Source organism: Tachypleus tridentatus, chromosome 13 (assembly GCF_004210375.1).
Source record: "Tachypleus tridentatus isolate NWPU-2018 chromosome 13, ASM421037v1, whole genome shotgun sequence".
NCBI classification, from domain to species: Eukaryota; Metazoa; Arthropoda; class Merostomata; order Xiphosura; family Limulidae; genus Tachypleus; species Tachypleus tridentatus.
Genome location: NC_134837.1, coordinates 20,821,689 through 20,842,643, shown reverse-complemented (window position 1 = coordinate 20,842,643; position 20,955 = coordinate 20,821,689). Strand labels below are relative to the sequence as shown.

The following is a 20,955-nucleotide window of genomic DNA, read 5'->3' as shown; positions in this document are numbered from 1 at the left end:
AGCATTTATGAGTGAATAGTAATACTATTTGAAAATGTACTGGTACATGAGTTAGAAAGTTGTGCACTATACACCAGTTTTACATTTGTCTACTGAGCACGCGATATTCATCTACCGAGCTGCAAAGTGCGCATCTCGTGACCCTTTATCTACAACCTGATAGCGAAACCACGTTAATAAACTTATCACCAAAGTGTATATAATTACAACAGAAATTGTAACAGTATATAAGTTTTAATATCTCAGTTTCAAAAAGAGATACATAACATTCTAATATTCACCTCTCACAATGCATATGCATGCCTAACTGCCCAATCTGGTCTGTAAGCGTGGCTTATTATTTATAGTGCTTCTATCTGGCTGTTATTTGATAAAGAGGTATGGCAAAGCCAGGTGTTTAGGGCGTTCTCGCAGACTGAAGGTCCTGGCTTCGAATCCCCGTCACACCAAATATGTTCACCCTTTTAGCCGTGGGGGTTTATAATGTGCGGTCAATCCCGATATTTCTTGGTTAAAGAGTAACCTAGCATTTGGCGCTAGCTGCTTTCTCTCTGTTCTTTCACTGCTAAATTATGGACGGCTAGTGCAGATAGCTCTCGTGAAGCTTTGCGCGAAATTCAGAAACAAAGAAACAAATTTGATAAACAAACCCCGGAGCGTCAGACACATATATAACCTGTACTTCCTTCCTTGGATGTTGTTTGGTTTTGTTTCCGATTAAGCCTACATGTTTCTCCCCTATGTTCGTTAGCCAGGAAATTCTATTTTTACGACAAACAGACGATTACATGCACGCTTCGACGGGCCTTTTTTTGTTGCACATGCAAGTGGCTCTTTTCAGGCAATGTCCATGAGTGTAAAATATTTATTTTTTTTTACTACCAAATATTTCGCTTTATGTTGTTAGTTATAAGCATCTACTCTTGCTGTGAGAAGAAGTTTCATGACTGCAGGTAAAGTATACAGTACTAATTATGTTTTTTACATAAATACCATTTTAAAATAAAACTAGCACTTAGCTACCGATTTACCCAGTAGTAAGTAGCTGTAGGTTACATAATGACTTTATTAGATTTAGAGAGAGAAATATTTAGGTGTATGTTAATCAAGTATGACATAGTTTTTCAATGAGTTTAATGAAGCTTTTTGTTTTCAGATATTTCTCCAAGTAACTTTGCCATACTTTATTTGTGATTGCATTTATGTGTTTGAACCTATTTAGTTTTCAGTCATACATTAGATCCTGAGATTTGGCTGATGTGTCTGCACGGAGAAGGGTTCTGTTGAGACATAATTTTCGGGGTTGTCTGTTTTTTAAATTGATTTTGTAAATAACAAAAGTTTTGTTTTTGGAACATTTATTTTGATTCTCCAATCGTGCAGTAGTTTTTTATCTTGTTTATTCGAGATTGTAAATTTCTTGGAGTAATATTCGTAGCTTAGCAACTCTTCCATATAACTATAATACCAACAAACTGCGAACAGAAGCAGAAATGTGGATCCAACAGAGGCATTTTACTTACATACATGATAAATGGTATAGGGCTAATTATACCTTCTTACGGAACACCTGCCTCTAAAGTAAATAATGCGAGTAGGTGTCCTAGTTTTTATTTTATCAGTAAAGTTAGAAACATTCCCTTGTTTTTATTTTATCCAGAAAGTTAAAAACTCATGTTGTAGTTTCATATGGAACATTTGAAACTTTAGTCCTTGTGCCAGACATTTTCGAGGAGGTTCTCGAAATCTAGAAAACGGGTGGCACAGTATTCCTTGATTGTTTTGGCAGATGAAAGGCGGAAGACTTTCGAAGCATCGTCCTCTACACTTGTGTCTCCATAACAAGCACTTGCCGTCCATTCTAAAAAGTTTCATCAGTTTGACCGATCATTTTCCAATTGTTTTATGTATAGACATTTTATCGGATCTAGAACATGTCTCAAATGTTCAAAAGATTAAGTTTAATGAATTGAGTTCTTGTTTGAATTTTTCAGATTGGTCCTGTGTTATGAATTGTTCTGATGTTAATGTTGCTTATGATAATTTTGCTGAAGTGTTAACTGATTGTATTCAAAGTTGTACTACTACTGTTTCTGTGTCACGAAAGTTTAGAAAAATTAAGCCATGGATTACCAGTGAATTGGTTTTGTTAATGATTAAAAGAGATAAGTTAAAAAAGAAAGTACATCAATTTCCTGATGATATTTATCTAAAGATTAGATTTAAGTGTTTAAGGAATTATGTTATTAGTTTGACCCGTAAGACTAAATGGACTTATTATCATAACCTGTTTAAGAATGCTAAAACTATTAAACAGAATTGGAATATTGTTAACTCTATTATTGATGTTAAAAAAAAAGAAATTTTGTAATTTTGGTACTACTGATTTATCTGATTTGAATTATTTTTTTGTTAATGTTGCTAAATCTACTTTCTCCGATCCTAAATTTTGTTCTCAGGGCATGCCTCCTGCTCCTTCTTCTTCTTGTTACCTATATCCTGTTACTGTATCTGAAACTATGAATAATATTTTCTCCTTATCAAATTCAGCTTCTAATGGTGTAGATGGTGTTTCGGTTAAGATTTTGAAAGCTAATGCTAATCTTTTGCACCAATTTTGACTTTTTAATTAATTTATCTTTTACTCAAGGAAGTTTCCTAATGCTTTAAAGTTATCATTGGTCATTCCTATTTATAAATCTGGTAATATTTCTGATTTTACGAATTATAGACCTATTTCCTTATTAATACATTTCTCTAAACTATTTGAAAAATCCATGAAGATTAGAATTTTATCATTTCTTGATAGACATTCAGTTTTGTCTCCTTCTCAATTTGGCTTTCGGCCTGGGCTTGGAACGGAGGTTGCTGTTGCTAAACTTGTGGGAAGTATTACAGAAGCTTTGGATTCTGATCTTCATCCAATTGCTGTTTTTCTTGACTTAGCCAAAGCTTTTGATTCTGTTAATCATAAAATATTGTTAAATAAATTATCTTATTATGGTTTTAGAGGCATTGTTTTTGATTAGTTTTTTTCTTACTTTCACAATAGAAAGCAATCGGTTTGTATCCATAATAATTATAGTGATTGGCTTACAATTAATGTTGGAGTACCACAAGGTTCTGTTTTGGGCCCTTTATTATTTCTCATTTATATAAATGATATTCTTTACCAACAGTTTTTTGGAGATATCCAAGCCTATGCCGATGATATTGCTGTTGTTTATAGTAAGCCAAATCTAATTAATGAAGCCATTATTTCTAGTGATCTTAATAAAATTAAAAATTGGCTTTTCTGTAATGGCTTATCCTTAAATATATCTAAATCTTTTCTTCTTCAGTTTAACCTTTATGGTGTCATTCCAGCTTTTCCTTCTATTTTTTATCATTCTAGTGATTGTTATACTTACCCTAATTGTAAGTGTCCCAAATTGACTCAAGTTTCCTCTGTTAAATATTTAGGAATTATTTTAGATCGAAAATTAAATTGGCAATTTCATATTAATTCTTTAGTTAATAAATTAAAATATAGTTCTATGCTAATTTTTGAACTTAGTCATTGTGCTCCTTATCATATTTTGTTAAGTGTATATTATGCTCTCTTTCAATCTTTCTTACAATATTGTATTTCAATTTGGGGTGGCACATATAAGACTTTTTTTAATTCCTATTCACAAGTTGCAAAAGTGTTTTCTCTCTTATTTTTACTCATAGGCTTGATACCGATTTCAGTAAATTTAACTCCCCTCTTTCATATGATAAACTTTATTTATATTTTTTAACTTTTTTCTACATTGCATGTTTCTTTTAATAGGCCTTTTAAAGTCACTTCATATTTTACACGACTTCAATCTTTTTTTCCAATTAATGTACCCACACCACGTAAAACAGTTACACTTCATCAATATCTTTATTTGGCACCTCGTATTCATAATTTTATTCCTTATAGTATAAGATCTTCTATTAATCGTGTTAATCAAAAGAAATACTTAAAACAATGGATCTTAAATACTGATGATAATATTCTGGGAACTTTATATTGATTTTGTAAGTTTTGATTTTACTTTATTATGTGTTTAACCATCACAGAACGAGTTAACTCTTTGTTGATGGTTTTATATTGATATTTGATTTTTTGTGTCTAATTTATTGCTTAATAAATTTATTATTATTATTATTATTATTAGGTGACGCCGTATTCCTTCCGATTAAAACTATTTATTGTGCTTTATGTGAGTCGTACTAAATTATCTGTAGTTAGGCTTTAAATTCGAAAACCATTTTCAGTTTTGAGTGATATTGGTGTTAGTTCGATATATACAAGTAGTCTGGAACTAATAAGTTTTCGAAGTGTTTTCCATGCTGATTGTTCTGTAGCATCCTTTACTATTGGCTGGCCCTCCTTCTCTGAAAAACATTAAAACATCAGCTAGCGTGCAACAACTGGTATGTAACCTGATTTAGAGGACAGACTGAATATTGCCGCTAGATGCTAATAATAGCAAAGGGCCTTTTTTTGATAAATATATATTGTATTGTGTCTTAATCTGGGGTTTGATTATTTAGTGTTCCTTATATTCCTGTTATGGTTATTACTTATACTGTAGAAATTGTTAAGCTATAGTATAAATTTCCCTCCAAGCGTATTGCATCACTGAAATATAACTAATATCTTCGCATATTTGTGTGTTTTTCAGTCCAGGTGTTGTTATTTTCTAGAAACAGGGTAATGGTTCACATTGTGATTTGTTGTTTTATTGTCCGAGGTTGTGGGGTGAGGGAGTACAACTTGATACTAAAAAATAAAAACAAAACAGAAAACACGTGTGTGATAACAGAATAAAGGTTTAGACTGTGGGTGTAAGTAACTTATAATTTCATAGTCAGTGATGAAAGGGAAAGAACTATGTTACTCAATTCATTTCACGTTTTTCAACCATTCATTTCTTTATACTTAGGTGATTTATCTAAAGGTTTGGAATGAAATATGCATTTTATGTTGAAAAATCTACAGATAAAATATACAAGTTACAAAAACGTTTTATTCATCTGTGAATAAATATAAAATAAATTTGAAAACTTTAAAATCAATAAACATTTTTATTCCTACGTGTGAAATTCACTTTTCATGCAGACTGACTCAGAAATTCTAAAATTAATCTTTAGTAGAAATACTTTACTAAAAATCTATCTTTTTTGTTCCATTATTTTGTTTAATTTGTTCAAAAATTCCTCGAAGATAGTACTTGCCATCCACGCTTCTTTATTCGTTTTCCATTCTACAGGAAGTTGATTCTTCCTTACATTTTTGAAACAGCGCGGATTTTCACTTTTACCTATTACCCATGGTCTCTCTAGTTTTCCATCAGCAAATGCGACCAATTGTACAGTTAATCATTCTTACGAATAGCGATCTCCGGAATAATGACGGCAGAGAAAAGAACAGAATATATTTAACCGATACTTACTGTAACAAAATGTCCGAGAATTTATTAATATTTAAACAAACTATTGATTAAACAATAATCTAATAATGATTAATAAAATTATTTATTAGATAAGAAACTAACGTTTAATCAAAAACATTTTTCCGCCTTTCTCAGGTTCTAATCCCACTTGTTGATAGATGAGGTGGGTGAAAGATAGTTTTCCGTCTGCATTACGCAGGTTTCGTCATATAGAGGGCCTTTCATAAGAGAAATTTTAAGATAATGCTGCAAAAATTGGATACTTTTGGCTTGTACAGGTTTCCGCACTATGCATTTTCCGACTTAGACAGGTTTACTGTATTTGGGTCTTGTATTTTGTTCAAGAGTTGTGTCATTAACATGATATGGAAGCATTTATAAGAACACGGGAAAATTAATGTGTTTCTTTAACCTCTTAAAAGCTCAAACATTATTGGTTTTTCAAGCTAAACTTAATTGTCAGTTTGAGTACTAGCTTGAAATATAGAAGAAAGAACAAATTTTATATGGAGACGTACCGTATGTTTTCTACCAAATTATTAAATATTTGTTCTTTGTTTGTTTCAATGCACTTTTTGGATAGACTTATGATTCAGAAAACTTTTAATCTGTTGTTTAGTTATAATTAATTTTGTTTTCTGGCAGATAGCATCTACTTTAGTTGCGAAGATATTGTACAACTTCGTATTGTGTGGAATTGTTCATAAACAGCAATGTTCTTCAATGGTTGAGTAGATGTTACCTAGAAGTTGCAGTCCTTGAATGTTGTAAAATAATGACTTATCACTTAAGCCTAAAACTGCGGATACCTGGTTTTGTATGTAGTGTTAAATTTAAATCATTCTGCTTTGTTATCAATGTAAATATGTCAATGGATATACATCTAGAGAGCTGAAATATGTAAATTAACGTAAGGTGCAGTAGGAAGGCTATTGTTCAATGTCTTACGCAAGTATGCACACTTTTACTTTAGATGTAAATAAAGATTACTGTTTGTTTATTCTTTTAATTTAAATCCCGATCATTTAGATAAATTAAGAATTATCATGTGGTTATCCTGCATGAATCTCCCATTATAAAGCAGATTTACGCAGTGTTGTATTTAGGTAGGGGCTAGAGGAGGCTTAGTCCCAATTGATAATTTTATTCTATGTAAAATTACATGGGTTGTAGGACCCACAAAAATTATTAGCTCCTGGGCTCACACAACCTTCAATCCGCCTGATATTTGCGAAGTGAGTTAATCCGAGAGTATTACACGATCTCACCTATATTATTATGAGAATGACTAGTCAAGTGAGAGCCCTAGTTGTTCTGGGTAAATGCGACATTTCTTTTGAACTAAAGGAACATTAGAGTTAGTCAGTTTATAACAGGGTTTTGAAAAGGATGCAGCTGAGAAAATCCAGAAAAGTGAAAATATGTTGTAAGTAAAAAACACGAATGCACACTGTATTTGTGTTTAGTTTTATGATAAAAATATTTCATTTTGCATTTCACATTGCACCTAGTATCCACTCCACTTCACATCACATCTCATCAACACTTGTGCCACGACTTATAAGAAAGTTTTGGGAACTAATACTAATTAGTCTTAACTAGACATTGTATTAAATCTTGAACAACACAGAATTTTATATAGTATATTTTCTTTCGTACAAATGGTTTAGGTTTTGATTCAGATATAACTGACTGTAGTAGTATTTTATGAATTAGGTTTATTTATTATAATGAAACTGTCAAAAACAAAATATTCTTGTATAATGTGTACATCTGTTACGCCTGTTGTGCACACATTACATGTCTAACATTGGATGTGTTGGTTGACTGTTTTTCAGTTTTTTGTCTTTGTTTATTTTGTACGGCACGTAAATAATTAGTTAGATTAGAAACCACCATGTTAGAAAGTAATAAGTGTTTATAGTTTTAATCAATTTAAACACTTATTACAATCATTTTAAAGTAGGGATACCTATGTTCATTATTATTTCTGTTATTATTTATAAGAATTGTTGCTTGTAGCATTGTGATGCACTCTGACAAATTACTTACTTTGAAAGTAGTAAAATACTTTAATACAAGTGTATGAGGTCATTGTATAGTAATTACAAAGACGTAGTAGACATTCTTTAATCTAACGTTTGGGGGCGCAAATAATCTTTGGGGAAAGAGATTAGAGTTAAAAGTGAAATAATAGGAAATTAAGTATTTTAACACATATTTATTAATGGAAGTAACAAGTAATTAGTTCAACACATATCGCATTCTAATGAATACCCCTGCATTACATTTCGTTACTGTTTATTTCTCCCATTGGCACAGCGATAAGTCTGGGGCTTGTTTGTAGTTTAGCACAAAGCTACACAATGAGCTATTTGTGCTCTGGCCACCACGGGTATCGAAACCCAGTTTCTAGCGTTATAAGTCTGCAGACATACCTCTGCTACTGATGAGCGATAAATCTGTGGTCTTATACGCTAGAGACTGGGTTTCGATACTTGTGGCAACTTGTAAGTATAACACAGATAGCCCATTGTGTAGTTTCGTGCTAAACTACAAACAAATGAACGAACAAGCTCAGTCATCATTCACTTAAATAAGGAAGGGAATTAGCAAGAAACCATTTCTATTTAAAGGATGACAAGTATGGGAAACGCTGCTTTAGTCTAATGATTGGGCAGGTTATGGGAAACGCTGGTTTAGTCTAATGATTGGGCAGGTTATGGGAAACGCTGGTTTAGTCTAATGATTGGGCAGGTTATGGGAAACGCTGGTTTAGTCTAATGATTGGGCAGGTTATGGGAAACGCTGGTTTAGTCTAATGATTGGGCAGGTTATGGGAAACGCTGGTTTAGTCTAATGATTGAGCAGGTTATGGGAAACGCTGGTTTAGTCTAATGATTGGGCAGGTTATGGGAAACGCTGGTTTAGTCTAATGATTGGGCAGGTTATGGGAAACGCTGGTTTAGTCTAATGATTGGGCAGGTTATGGGAAACGCTGGTTTAGTCTAATGATTGGGCAGGTTATGGGAAACGCTGCTTTAGTCTAATGATTGGGCTGGTTATCATTAGTTTTCAGATGCAACACATAACATATGATCATTTATCGTACATCTTACAAAGAAGTTGCCTGATAATCAGAGTAAATCTGCGTTTTTTTGGTTTTTTGCAAACTGTGTGGGTGTGAAGGCAGAACAAATCAGATGTGATTAATTAAAAACTCACTGACGAATATGAAAATTAATCCGTTGACTCCCTCTCACGTCATATTAGCATATACAAGAAATCACGTGACACTTATAAGCTCAGTTATTGTTACATTGATTAAACCAGTCTGTAGTGTAAACTACATACAAGTACATAACACCCGTTCAAAAATTAAAATATGTTTGTTATTGATGATTAGTATAAACTCCCAAACAGCTTGAGAATACCAAAATTAATACATTTTTAAACTTTTGTTAAGCGCTAAACCTAAAATGTCCATGATAGAATATATTCTTATGAGGCGTTATTTGTGCATGAACTCTGAAATAACTCCAATCTTTTGTGTAAATTCTGAAATTCACTTTTTAACCACTGAGGGTACAGTTTAAAGATAGCTTTATTACATTTCTTTTATTAAATGTCGTTACAGGCGTATTTGAGACTAATTTAATATTTTTATTAAAATAAAAAGTACTATTTTAAGTTGCCAGTATTTATTACACTGCCGAAACACATGTTCATATTCAAATTAATATTGAACTGTTTAAATCATATCTCGAAAAATGGTTGTTTCTTAATCACATTGGAAAGTTGAAACCAATAACCACAAAAAGAAATATCTTAGGTTACATTTTTTAGTGGCTTTGGTTGTGAACTTCCTCGTGATGGGTTACAGTTATCAAAACGTCCTTCATGTTAGGAAGTAACCAATCCTTGAGATGTTCTTCTTCGATATCTCTGTCGAACGGGAAACCCATAGGTCGTCGATCAGGGTAGAGCTGATCTTTAGCTCCACAGTAGCTTACTGCGTCAGTACACATCCCTGTCTTGCCGTGGTCTCCAACCTACGCATAACGTACGAGGTTAATCAGTTATCACTGTTAACACCACATGAAGTACTATATTACAAATTATGAGTACCGTATTTTATGCCTTGTAAGACGCAATTTTTTCTTTAAAAATATCTAAAACAATCCACGTGCATCTTCCAAGACAAAGATGATGGATTAAGGTAAGAGGTTAGCTAAGGATTTATTCCAAACGGCCTCTCATACGGATCATAATGTCATTACTTACCAATTACACATATTTGTAACAGCATAAAACATTAAACTGAACTAATACTGTCGATATATTGTGAAGAATATAATGTATTTGACTGTATTTACTCAGTTGGTTGAAAAAAAAGTGAATGCTGAATCAAGGTGTTGATTGCTGAGTCAAAATGTTTTTTTCCTTAGGATTGTCTTTACAAAATTAGGGTGCATCTTCCACGATATGGCGTCTCAAAAGGCGTAAAGTACGATAAATATACCAAATAAAAATGTTAAATTATCACTTAAAGATTACATTACTTAAAACAAGATAATACAGAAGCATGCCACAACCAAAAATGCAAATACTTTTAAATATTCAACTCACGCGAGTGAACCAATTTGAAGCACGTGTTGTTTTACAAAGTGTATTATATATTTCCAAGACGGCCAAATTTGAATTAATTAGCAGTATAATATGGTACAAATATACAAAAATGTTGGAATATTTTAATGTAATCCAAAAATAAAATTAAAGGGATATCTTATGTTTTGAATACTTTTTATTATAACATAGAATTATGGAACCATTCAAATATTAAAAATATATAATTCTAAAACCATGCACTATCATTCTTGAGTGGTGTTTGATTTTATATTATTGATGAAGAGGCTACTTGTCCAGTTATTGTAAAATATGGCTGCGGAATTGCAGTTTGGAAAAGGTCGACAAAAACAACTTTCAATTTTTCACGTAATACTAAAGTTTAGAAACATTAGAAAAACGTTACAGTACCAAGTTTTAAACACCAAGTATATTTTTTGTAACAAACATATATCTTCTGACTCGTTTTATTCCTCCGAAGGCATAAATGTTGCATAAAAGTATTGATTGACATACCGTTAGAATAAACAAACAAACCAATCGAGTTAAACATAACCAATGGGACAGATATAAGTGTTGTCCATTGACTATATTTAACAGAGTTGCTAAGTAATTATTATTACATTTACGCTGTCAAGACATCCTGATCAAATAACTTTTCCCCTTGGATTATTACCGTCTGATCAAATGTTAGAAACAAATATTGTACTTTTTACTATCGATCAGCTAAATGTATAACATATAACTGTAATAATCGGTAATTCCAAGAGACTTACCTGATCGTGAAGCCAGTCGGTTAACATCACGAATAAGTGGAAAGGCATGCCGTTTTCATTACCACGTGGGACCAGTAAATGGTCTGGCCATCCACAACTACAATATTCATTAGCATGTTCGTTCACCCCCTCGCCATGTGCCAACTGCCCAAAGCTTCGTGCAGACGAGATTGTCACGCTGGAATTTTTAGAGTGGCGAACAATATCGTTGTGGCCAGGATGAACTGTGAACAGGATTGGAAGCTGGATGTTAGTAAAACGGGCTTAAAACATTAAAATATGACATCAAAACAGGCCATGTAAAATTAGTTATCATTCTTGGTAATCATTTATGATATGGAAAGCAGCACTTACAGAAGAGTGTGAGAAATAACACTGAACAAGAAATATTCTTAGGAAGAAAGTTTTTTCTCTCGTGTTATAACCGCATTCAAAACATTAAGACAAGATAAGATAACATGATTCATGATTGAACGTCATCGTTAAGTACTTAACCTTACTTTCTGCATGAAACTTGTCCATTTCAATCATGAGACGACGCAAGTTCTTGGTATTCAGTTCGTTACCTAGCTCATCGTACTTAGGTGCCATGAAAACACGAACGGTTGCAGGCTTTGTCTTGCTGGTGTGGTTTTCAACCCTAATCTTGTAGTCGAAATCCTCGTGGTTCAAGTGACTGAACCTTACCTAAATCGTTACACAAATACAAACTGAATACGAGCTTTTCTTTGTAAGACAACAGAATATTGTTGGACAAAGCAAAGTAATATTTTTGTACTTTTCGATAAATATAGTCTTAAATTATTCATGAGGTATAAAAGTCTCGGTCAACTGTATCTTACAATTTCATGAATGTTGGTAATGAAAATTATACATTGAATTCAAAATTCCTTATTTAAGTCATGTTTTATTATATCAGAATTCCTTTTTTAAGTCTCATTGTGTCATTTATAAATAATTATGTGGCATGTGGGTTCAACGGATTTCTTTTTATTCGTTTTCATTCTCAGTAACCTTTGTGAGAATCTAATTCTAGTTATTTATTGTAAATATAAGAGAGTACCATACCAGTTTTGATACACGTTTTATTGACCTCAGCTTAAAAGTGTGAAAATATTTGTTTGGCTATGATTATTTAACATTTTATGTCAACCAGGTTGTCTGGTCGACTACCTGCCTTCTCTCTAGTCCTACACTGCAAATTAGGGATGGCTAACGCAGATAGCCTTCGTGTAGGCTATCTTCGTGTACTTTGCGCGAAATTCAAAGTAACTGTAAAAAAAACTGTCTGGAGATAATGACAAAATAATCTAACCTTTAACACACAAATTATTCATTCATATTAGATTTGAGAGATGAACTATCTTTAGTAATTTCAAAATGGACGTGATACTGTGTGAATAGAAATATACTGATAGGCCTAAATTTTATTATACTTATTTTCGCAATGGCAGATTTTTTCTAAATACCACTATTGAACGAAAGTAATCTTAAGCAGTGATTTTTGAGAGACAAAAATAGATATTCTCACACACCTATGAGTTGGAATCTGAAAAGGAAAAATTAATAAAAATATGCAAAAGAAAATTAAACATGTACAACTTACGTGATTTTTATAACATATCTTAGGTTTATTGATGTTTAATTCTTTGCCAGATTTCAGCGTTACACTATAACTTTTAGAAATAAGCTAATTCTTAACTTTTGCAGAAATAATGTTTTGGCTACATATGGTTTGCTATTTACGTCGCTTTAGTTTGAAGGTTAAAATTTAATAACTGTGCATAACTTTAGTTTACTGAAAATATTTTAAAAATAAAATAATTATTTTTAGCCAAATTAAAATACGTAATATTGGTCATTTCAATCTGAACCGTACTTTCTGTCGTTAAAATAATAAATAACCAAGTTGTAAGACCCCTAGTTTCTGGCGTAACATAACATAACTTATTTATCTCAAAACGACTAGTATGGGTATTAAAACTTTTATTAAAATAAAGTAAAGAACAACGTTTCGACATTACTAGGCCATGTGAAGACATCTTGAGAAATATTTCTACTTCAAATGAGTTTCTCGTCATTACGAATTACACAACTTAAAACCGCTAGTTAGAGGGAGGAAGACTGGTCTGCAGAACCTTGTCTTTATGCAGTTACTGTTAACTGAACAGTAGGATTTACTTTCATAGTTATGGTAATCATTTGCATAAATCGTCCCGAACTTAGATTGATCCATCATCAGTGGTATGTTGACACTAGGTAACGCCTATAATTACCGAATGTTCTAATTCACGTTATGTTACATATTAAATTTTAATACAAGACATTGTATGCTGCATACATAAACGTTCTAGTGATATTATAATTTGTAAGATATACGCTATACATTGAATATTACAAAAATTACCAATTTTCAGTAAGTTCATTTGTTAAAATAGCGGTATTTGGGAAAGCTAAAAATACCAAATGTAGAAATAAGTCTTTGATGCTAAGCCTAATGTCGCTACTTTAGGCCTATCAGTTGTTCAACAGTCATAATAAATAAGTCTACCAGCCTAAAAGTAAGAAATCCGAACTAATCTTTGTAAAATGATCGTAAATTACCTATAGTTAGTCGTATAAAATTGCATGTATTATTGTGAACTACCTACTACAGGCTTTAGCAATGAAAATAAATTATACATAACCAAAGTAAGTAACAAAAACAATTATTCTGACACTTCTGCTTATTTCTTATAAGGCTTATTTGATGCTTATTAACTTTATTAAAACCATGGATTATTTTCAGCTGTTGTAAAAGAATTAGATGTGTTGAACTCATTGATTCGAGCTCTGAACAGAAGTAAAACCAGACATTTAACGAAATTCCATGAGGTAAAAGTTTCCACCATTACCTTGACGGCTCCACTTCTGCCAAATTCGTAAGCATGTGAGAGATCCAACAATGAATAGCTCTTGAAAGTGTCGATGTTGTTTATGTGTTTAGCTTTCACAAGGACCTTGGTTATTTCAATACCCGGGAATTCGAGCTACAGCGTAAAATGAAAAGAAATCCGGAACTATAGTAATTCGTGAATCACAATTAAAGAATTAGTTATTTTAAAACTACAAATAAGTATTTTTTATGTCATACTGCTATAATTCAGTCCTTTATGAAACATCAGAACTAATGATATTTATTATGTTAACCTAGTTGAAACTGAAATCCAAGATTTCGAAAACTGTTAAAATGTACTTACGTCAGAATGGTTGTAATGTGGCAAAGTCTCTTTATAATCCTGGAACATATTATCAATAAACCTATGCCACCGGTAGAAGATGGGGTCTCTGAGGGAGGTAGCAGTGTCGCTCATCACACCTGGGTTCAACTTCAGACAGAAACGTTTAATATAAAAACAGAATATGTGAGGAAGTTATTGTTTAATTATCCTATCCCATTAATTTAATTGAATATGGTTTCTTATGTGTGTACAAATATATTATACTTGATGTTCATATTATTATGAATAGATCCTACAGCTACATGCTACTGTATGCTCTTATTACTTAGCAATTTGGTACATTCTCTACATTTTATAAAACTTTTGGTTTCCATAAATAAATAGTTTAATCCCTTCTTCTTAAATTTAGCCTAACTTAGAAGATGTAGTTAACATTTCAACCCCTTTCCAGGCTAACTTCGGGAGTGCCGGTTTAATCGTTTCAATTATAATGATAACTTCATCATTATGAGAATATTTTTTGACATTTTAAACATTCTATAAGTATAAAAGTAATTATCAAACAATTGTAGCTTTTGGCTTATCACAACGTTTTTAAACACTTCTGATGAAAACATAAACAGTATGAACAATGCGTAAAGTCTAATAGATATTTAACCTTGATGTGATTATCAAACTTTAAGAAAAATAACAAAAATGATAATATTTCGTGTAAAAGTTAAACCTTCCATGTTGACAGACACATTTCTTAAAAGTGGAAATATGAACAATTTGGATCCGCTAAACAGGAAAGAATATTAAAAACTTACGTGGTAACGACCATCGGGATCTTGGACCCTGGCTGTGATTACGTGACCCCAGTTATGGATGCTACCATAGAATGCTTGGTTGACTGATTCATAGCTAGCTTCAACTATGGCCCCTAAAACATCAATACCTCGTGTTTCATCCAATGGCACGTGTGATCCATTTTCGTCTTCCAAGTGGCCTATGTGGATAGCATCAAGGATTCTGTCTCTCCAACGCTCCAGTTCTTGAATAGAGACTTCTTTCAAATCCTGCAAAGTCATGCCATCAGGCCGTGAGGGATAGGGTAAGCCATTGATGGATGAACTTAGGTGGGAGGTAGCCCTCAAGAGTATCGTGAAAATTGTGGAAGGGCTCCATCCTGGGCATGCCATTAGACAACCTTTCACAGTCATACCTAAATGGAGGATGAAAAGATGTTTCATTAAGATGTCAGTGTATCATATCATTTATTGAAATTTTACTACATAAAATAATAGAATCCACATCATTTCAAAAACCCTCGACACCCTCCGTCTCAACAGTAGATAATATAATAACAACTTTCGATCAGAGTAAGCTACATACTTAGAGCGAAATTAACCTGATACAATTAACCTGATTATCTGTAGGGTTTCTTACTATGCTTTTATTTATAAAGTTTAAAATGTATTGTTCCATCAGATGGGTACCTCGCTGTTAATGATATTTTCGATTGTAAACCTAACAATGTCATATAGGGTTCAGCTAGCTTACTTGATATAGTTCTAAATACAAATTGTAAACTAACAGTGTAAAATAATCTTTATAGTGATAGTGGAAGTATAACACTAAACAACAAATTAAAACAAAACTAATTACATTCGATATACTAACTAGTAAAACCAATACTATTCATGAATGCAACAATAAATAAAGTGCCATACCTTGGATGGGGAACGCAAAAAACACTAGTTCATATATTGAACTGTAGTCGTAGGTGTATATTGTTTGTAATATCGACCTCGTTTTTTAACACCACACTTTACCAAATGAAATTCATTACGACATCTTAAGTATATAACGTCAGAAGCTATCTTAGCTGTGACAAATCCATATGTTTTAGTTTAAACAAAGTTAGTTTGGATATTAGCTTTTCCACGGCAAATAAATAAAAAAACAATGTTTATTAAGACACAAAATAGCAAATCAATAATAGCTTGCAAGACCATTTTAATATATCAAAGTTAAATGTAATCAGAAAAAAAAGTTAAACTTAATACGTGGTATGGCTAAAAACTTTTATCACCAATCTGACATAGTTATCCTGTGAAACGAACCCTTGAAGTAATAATGTATGAGGCTATTATGACAAAGAAAACTAAACTAACTAGTAATTTAATATAAAAACTTAGCTAATGTTACCTATATATAACAATAATTTAAACTAACGTTTGGTAAAACCAACTGTAATTAATACACTAAAGATGTTTACTATTACTCTAAAGAATATCCAAAGATATCAAAGTGTAAACATGAAAGTTTTTAAAGGTTGTGGCATTCTGTGAAATTTCCAAATCCCAAATCTGTCTCACGAACATTGTCGAACTTCCCACAGAATTGAAATAATTTCGTGTTTAAAATGCCGAATGAGAAACATCTTTTGTGAAAAATGTGTTTACGAGATCTCTCTACAGAATCTTGTAATGCTGAACAATTTCTTTTGTGTTTATTAAAGTGGAAGTAGTAATAATTGTAACCTAACTTGTTGGGAATACTTATACTTGAGGTTACTTGCTAGTTTTAAAATAAAACTACGTTAGACTATCTATTGCGCCCATTGTAGGAATTTTAGCTTCAGTGTCCCTCCAGCTAAAAGAAAATTTATTTGTGTTGCATGCGGATTTCATATTGAATTTTATTAAACGTAAACGGAGTATACTGCTGTACTTCACAATTTTACATGATCAAATTATATACAAACAAACACTTTGTCACACATGATGGAAGAACGATAACATAGTGGTACTGTATAAAGTTCATGTGAAATCCTCAGTAGTTTTAAATTATAAGTAGAAATGGTTTGGATCCTATTTTGGATATACGGTTCAATTGTTTGTTTCTTACCTTGCCACAAAATCCCTTGACAATCTTACTCGTAGAGCCGTAATATTATTAGTAAATACATCTTTAGAGAACTGAAATGTTTGAGAAGCTACGAAAATAAAAATTCCTTTCACAAATGTTAAACTCTCAAATTTAACTGTTTTCTATAAATTGAAGCTCATTCCTGTGAGGAGCATTTATTACTACATCCTTGTTCATTTTACAGTTCCTAATTTTCTAGCTGTTTGATGTTAGTAGTATATTTATAGAGATTTAAACTGCCAATCACATAAAAATGTAAACAAATTACCTTTTGTTAAATCTTATTATGTACAATATCTGATAAGTACAGTAGTAAAAGCAGACCAGTTACCAACCTAGCACACATTTGCTGATGCATGTAGTAGAACAGCTCTCCTTTCCTGTCCTTAACCTTGCCTATCACTTCTGGCCGCCAGGTGGCAGGATATACTATATGCCAGTGCCAGTGATGGGCGTTTATTCCAATATCTTCACGGTAATAAGCTGTTATATTCTGGGTCCAGAATATTACCAGTGCTTTGCATATCAACAATGATATCTTCCTATTATTGAGAAATAAATAAACGATTAGTCATTTTCTCGAGATATTCCTGTATTCGTTCAACAATAAATTGAGAGTATTTGGATCACTTAATCTCCATCCACAAATCACAAATCGTGATTTTCCCCAAGGCTTCACCTCGAAGTCTTGTGGTTTTGATTTGCCTTTGCTTGTTACCTGACCTCTTCCCTGCGGAATTTTGAGTTAATATATCACCATTAAGTAAAGTTATTGTCATTAACTAATCAGGTTATCTCTAGGTCTTGAACTAGATGAAAATAAACAAAATTTCTGAACAACCCTGATTACGTTTTACTCTGGGTTCTTTTCGAACTCAGGATCAAATGGTTCAAAATGAAAAATTCTGCCAAGGTAGAAATGATTAGATTCATTAAATAATAAAGTACAGAAGTTTACTTTCATTAGCTAATTGGGTACTAGTTTCCGGGGAAAAGAATTTAAAGTCGGTCGATAATTCTCATATGTAGTTAAAGATTGTAATAAGCAGATGAACACAGAAATGAATTGCTTACAAATATTAATTACTTTACAATTAATTAATATGGTATATATTTTTTAAAACCAGTTAAAATGTATATACTTACTGAATATTTATAGACCTAAATACAAATTTTTTGTGAAACTTCTACGCAAATTTTTACTATTACTCTAAAAAAAATTATAATTTTTTGTGAAACATTTTAATTATCCATTCTATAAATTCAACAAGGCTATTGTTAAAGTAATCCAATGTTTTTTATTGATTTAATTTTTGTTTTCTAGTTAACTATCCGTGTTTCTTGAAACTTGGTGTGATTTGTTTTGAATTTCGCGAAAAGCTTGTTTTGTTTTTGTTTTTGAATTTAGCACAAAGCTACTCGAGGGCTATCTGTGCTAGCCGTCCCTAATTTAGCAGTGTAAGGCTAGAGGAAAGGCAGCTAGTCATCACCACCCACCGCGAACTCTTGGGCTACTCTTTTACCAACGAATAGTGAGATTGACCGTCATAATATAACGCCCCCACGACTGAAAGAGCGAGCATGTTTGGTGCGACCGGGATTCGAACCCGCAATCTGTATATTAAGAGGGCTAATATTTTCAGAAAATATCTACGCAAGCAACATTTTTTGCGCACGATCGGCACCGCGAAACTTCAAATAAAGTTTAATTTTGCTTTGGTTCCTAGCCTTAAAAATAGTGTTAAAACATTTGTCAAGATTGATCACAAGCTGACATGTATCTTAAATAGAGCATTACAAGAATTTCATAAATGCATAAGTTAAAATCTGTGAGCTTTAACTAAGAAACACAATTTAAAAAACAAAACAAAAAACAATTTAGTGTTCCTTTGGATGATTGTTTCATACCTCTTTGTTTGGGTTTAGCCAGGCTTCCTTGTAGGCATCATACATTGTTTGCACAGGCATGAATTTGTCAGGGAAGATTTCCTGGATAGGTGGGAGACTCACCCCTTTACAATCTGGACGATGAAGGATAGCAACAGAGACAGCATACACATAAAGTCCTTCATTGACAAAATCACGAACCTGGTGGCAGAAGTCCAAAAACTCCTCAAACGTCTTAGCACCTGTGGTCAGTGAATCATCTGTTTATCCATGAGAATTTTCCATGCGAAATATACACAGGTAGAAAATACAAATATTTTTCATTTCCTCAACAAAGGTATTGTAGTGTTCTATTCTCATTTTATAATATATAAGTATATATTATAAGAGTAAGAATAAAAATTCACTGTAGTTAATCCTGAGTGTATGAATTTGATATTGATATTAAAATGTGGCCTAATATTAAAGCTCAGAAGAGTTTAAACATCATATATATATATATATTCTTATATTAATTTACTTAGTGTGTTTGTGTTCCTAGGCCCTCTCGGAATTCGGAATTCCGGGGGCATTTTTCAGTTCTGAAACCTTGCTTATAACCGTACTCACAAACTAATTAACCCTAAGCTAACACACGTCTTCATATAGCACGTGCGGGTGTTCTAACTGGCTTTTTTTTTTTCTTCTGTTTTTCCGGTACGAATCCTCTTGGGGTAGCTATAGAAAATGGTAATAGAGAAGTTACGGGTACATTTGAGCTTTTATGAATCATGAAGGTGACCTTTGAACCTTACAAGCTATTCTGTGCTACTTTCCTCAAACAAAACAGTAGCCCTGCAAACCAGATTATCTGTTGGTTAAGTGGTGTGACATTGCTTTGAAAACTAATAAATAAATATGCATTGATTTGACAGAGTAATTGTTTTTTTCCCTAAAAAATGACTATTACAATAAAACTGGGTGCCATTTTATAAAGCAAAATTTTCGTATGCAACAAAATATTGAAAATAATTTATAGTATGCGACTATGTTATATCATTTTAATATCTCTGCTAAAGGAAGTCTAATCCTACTATAATGGACGTAGCGTGTATGTCAGTATCTATGAATGTAATCAAAACTTTTGCGCCATATACTGAATGGCACCACAGACAAAAATCCATAAAAAATTCACACTTCGGGTATTTAAGGTTCAGACAATTAGAAAAATAACTGTAGTATGTGCAACAACCACTTTTTTATAATAGAACTCAATTTTGAATAAAAGTTTTATGAACACAAAAAAGAACACTACTTTAACCAGGACTGCACGTGAGTGTTAGTTTACATCTGTATTGATGTAATTGTTTAATGTTGTACTGAGATACTGGAGTTCTTAAAATCAGTATTTTTCTCAATAAATGGTACAACTTTTAACATAGAAAAGCATTACAGTTTAATATTACGATTAGCAATTACTGGTACTAACACCAGCCCGTAGGGTGTTTTTCCCCAGTTATATTAATATACAAATTTAATGATAATTTATCGTAATGAAATGAACAAATGAAATGAACAAATTTATATTTATTTGTACCATTTAAATGCATTTTTCAAAGTAAAAAACATATTTCCTTCAATGTTAAGCGGAACCTATAAGTTCTGATGTGTAAAGAGAATCGTAGAAATAAAATGGGGAATTATTCGGGTTTAAAAGTAATTCTCTCCTTATCAAAAAAAGTGTTAATACCCACACCAGCCGTTCTGAGGTACAGTTTAAAAGTAAGTTCTGGACAGGCGAATAAATATAATATTAAACTTTCTGATTATTTGAAATATGATATTACAAAAAAGTGAACATTAAAAGTCACAGATCGAACGACTAAACGTAAACACATACATAAATTAAAATACACACACACACACACACACACACTAAAGTCATACCGATCAACACTTCATACAGCTTGGTGGCCTCTGCAAGGTGCTCAGCATGGAAAAGGGAGAACAGCTGACCACGGCCCAGTACACCTAACCCTTGTAGCTTCGGGTCTCTGTGAACCTTCAGGGCAAACTTTTCTTTAT

At 32.4% G+C, this 20,955-nt stretch overlaps 1 protein-coding gene and 1 pseudogene across 2 annotated transcripts in view; both read right to left on the bottom strand.

Annotated features, from left to right (window-relative positions):
* Positions 1-20,955, bottom strand: part of LOC143240139 (nicotinamide N-methyltransferase-like) — a 425,422-nt gene that overhangs the window by 146,868 nt on the left and 257,599 nt on the right. The gene's annotated exons all lie outside the window — the stretch shown is intronic.
* On the bottom strand, positions 9,055-20,949 carry LOC143236636 (hemocyanin B chain-like; annotated as a pseudogene). The gene is made up of 9 exons (XR_013019634.1): positions 20,818-20,949; positions 18,913-19,133; positions 17,340-17,546; positions 14,901-15,295; positions 14,110-14,238; positions 13,765-13,899; positions 11,371-11,557; positions 10,871-11,094; positions 9,055-9,520 (listed from the first exon to the last, which is right to left on the bottom strand). The product of XR_013019634.1 is annotated as a hemocyanin B chain-like (transcript).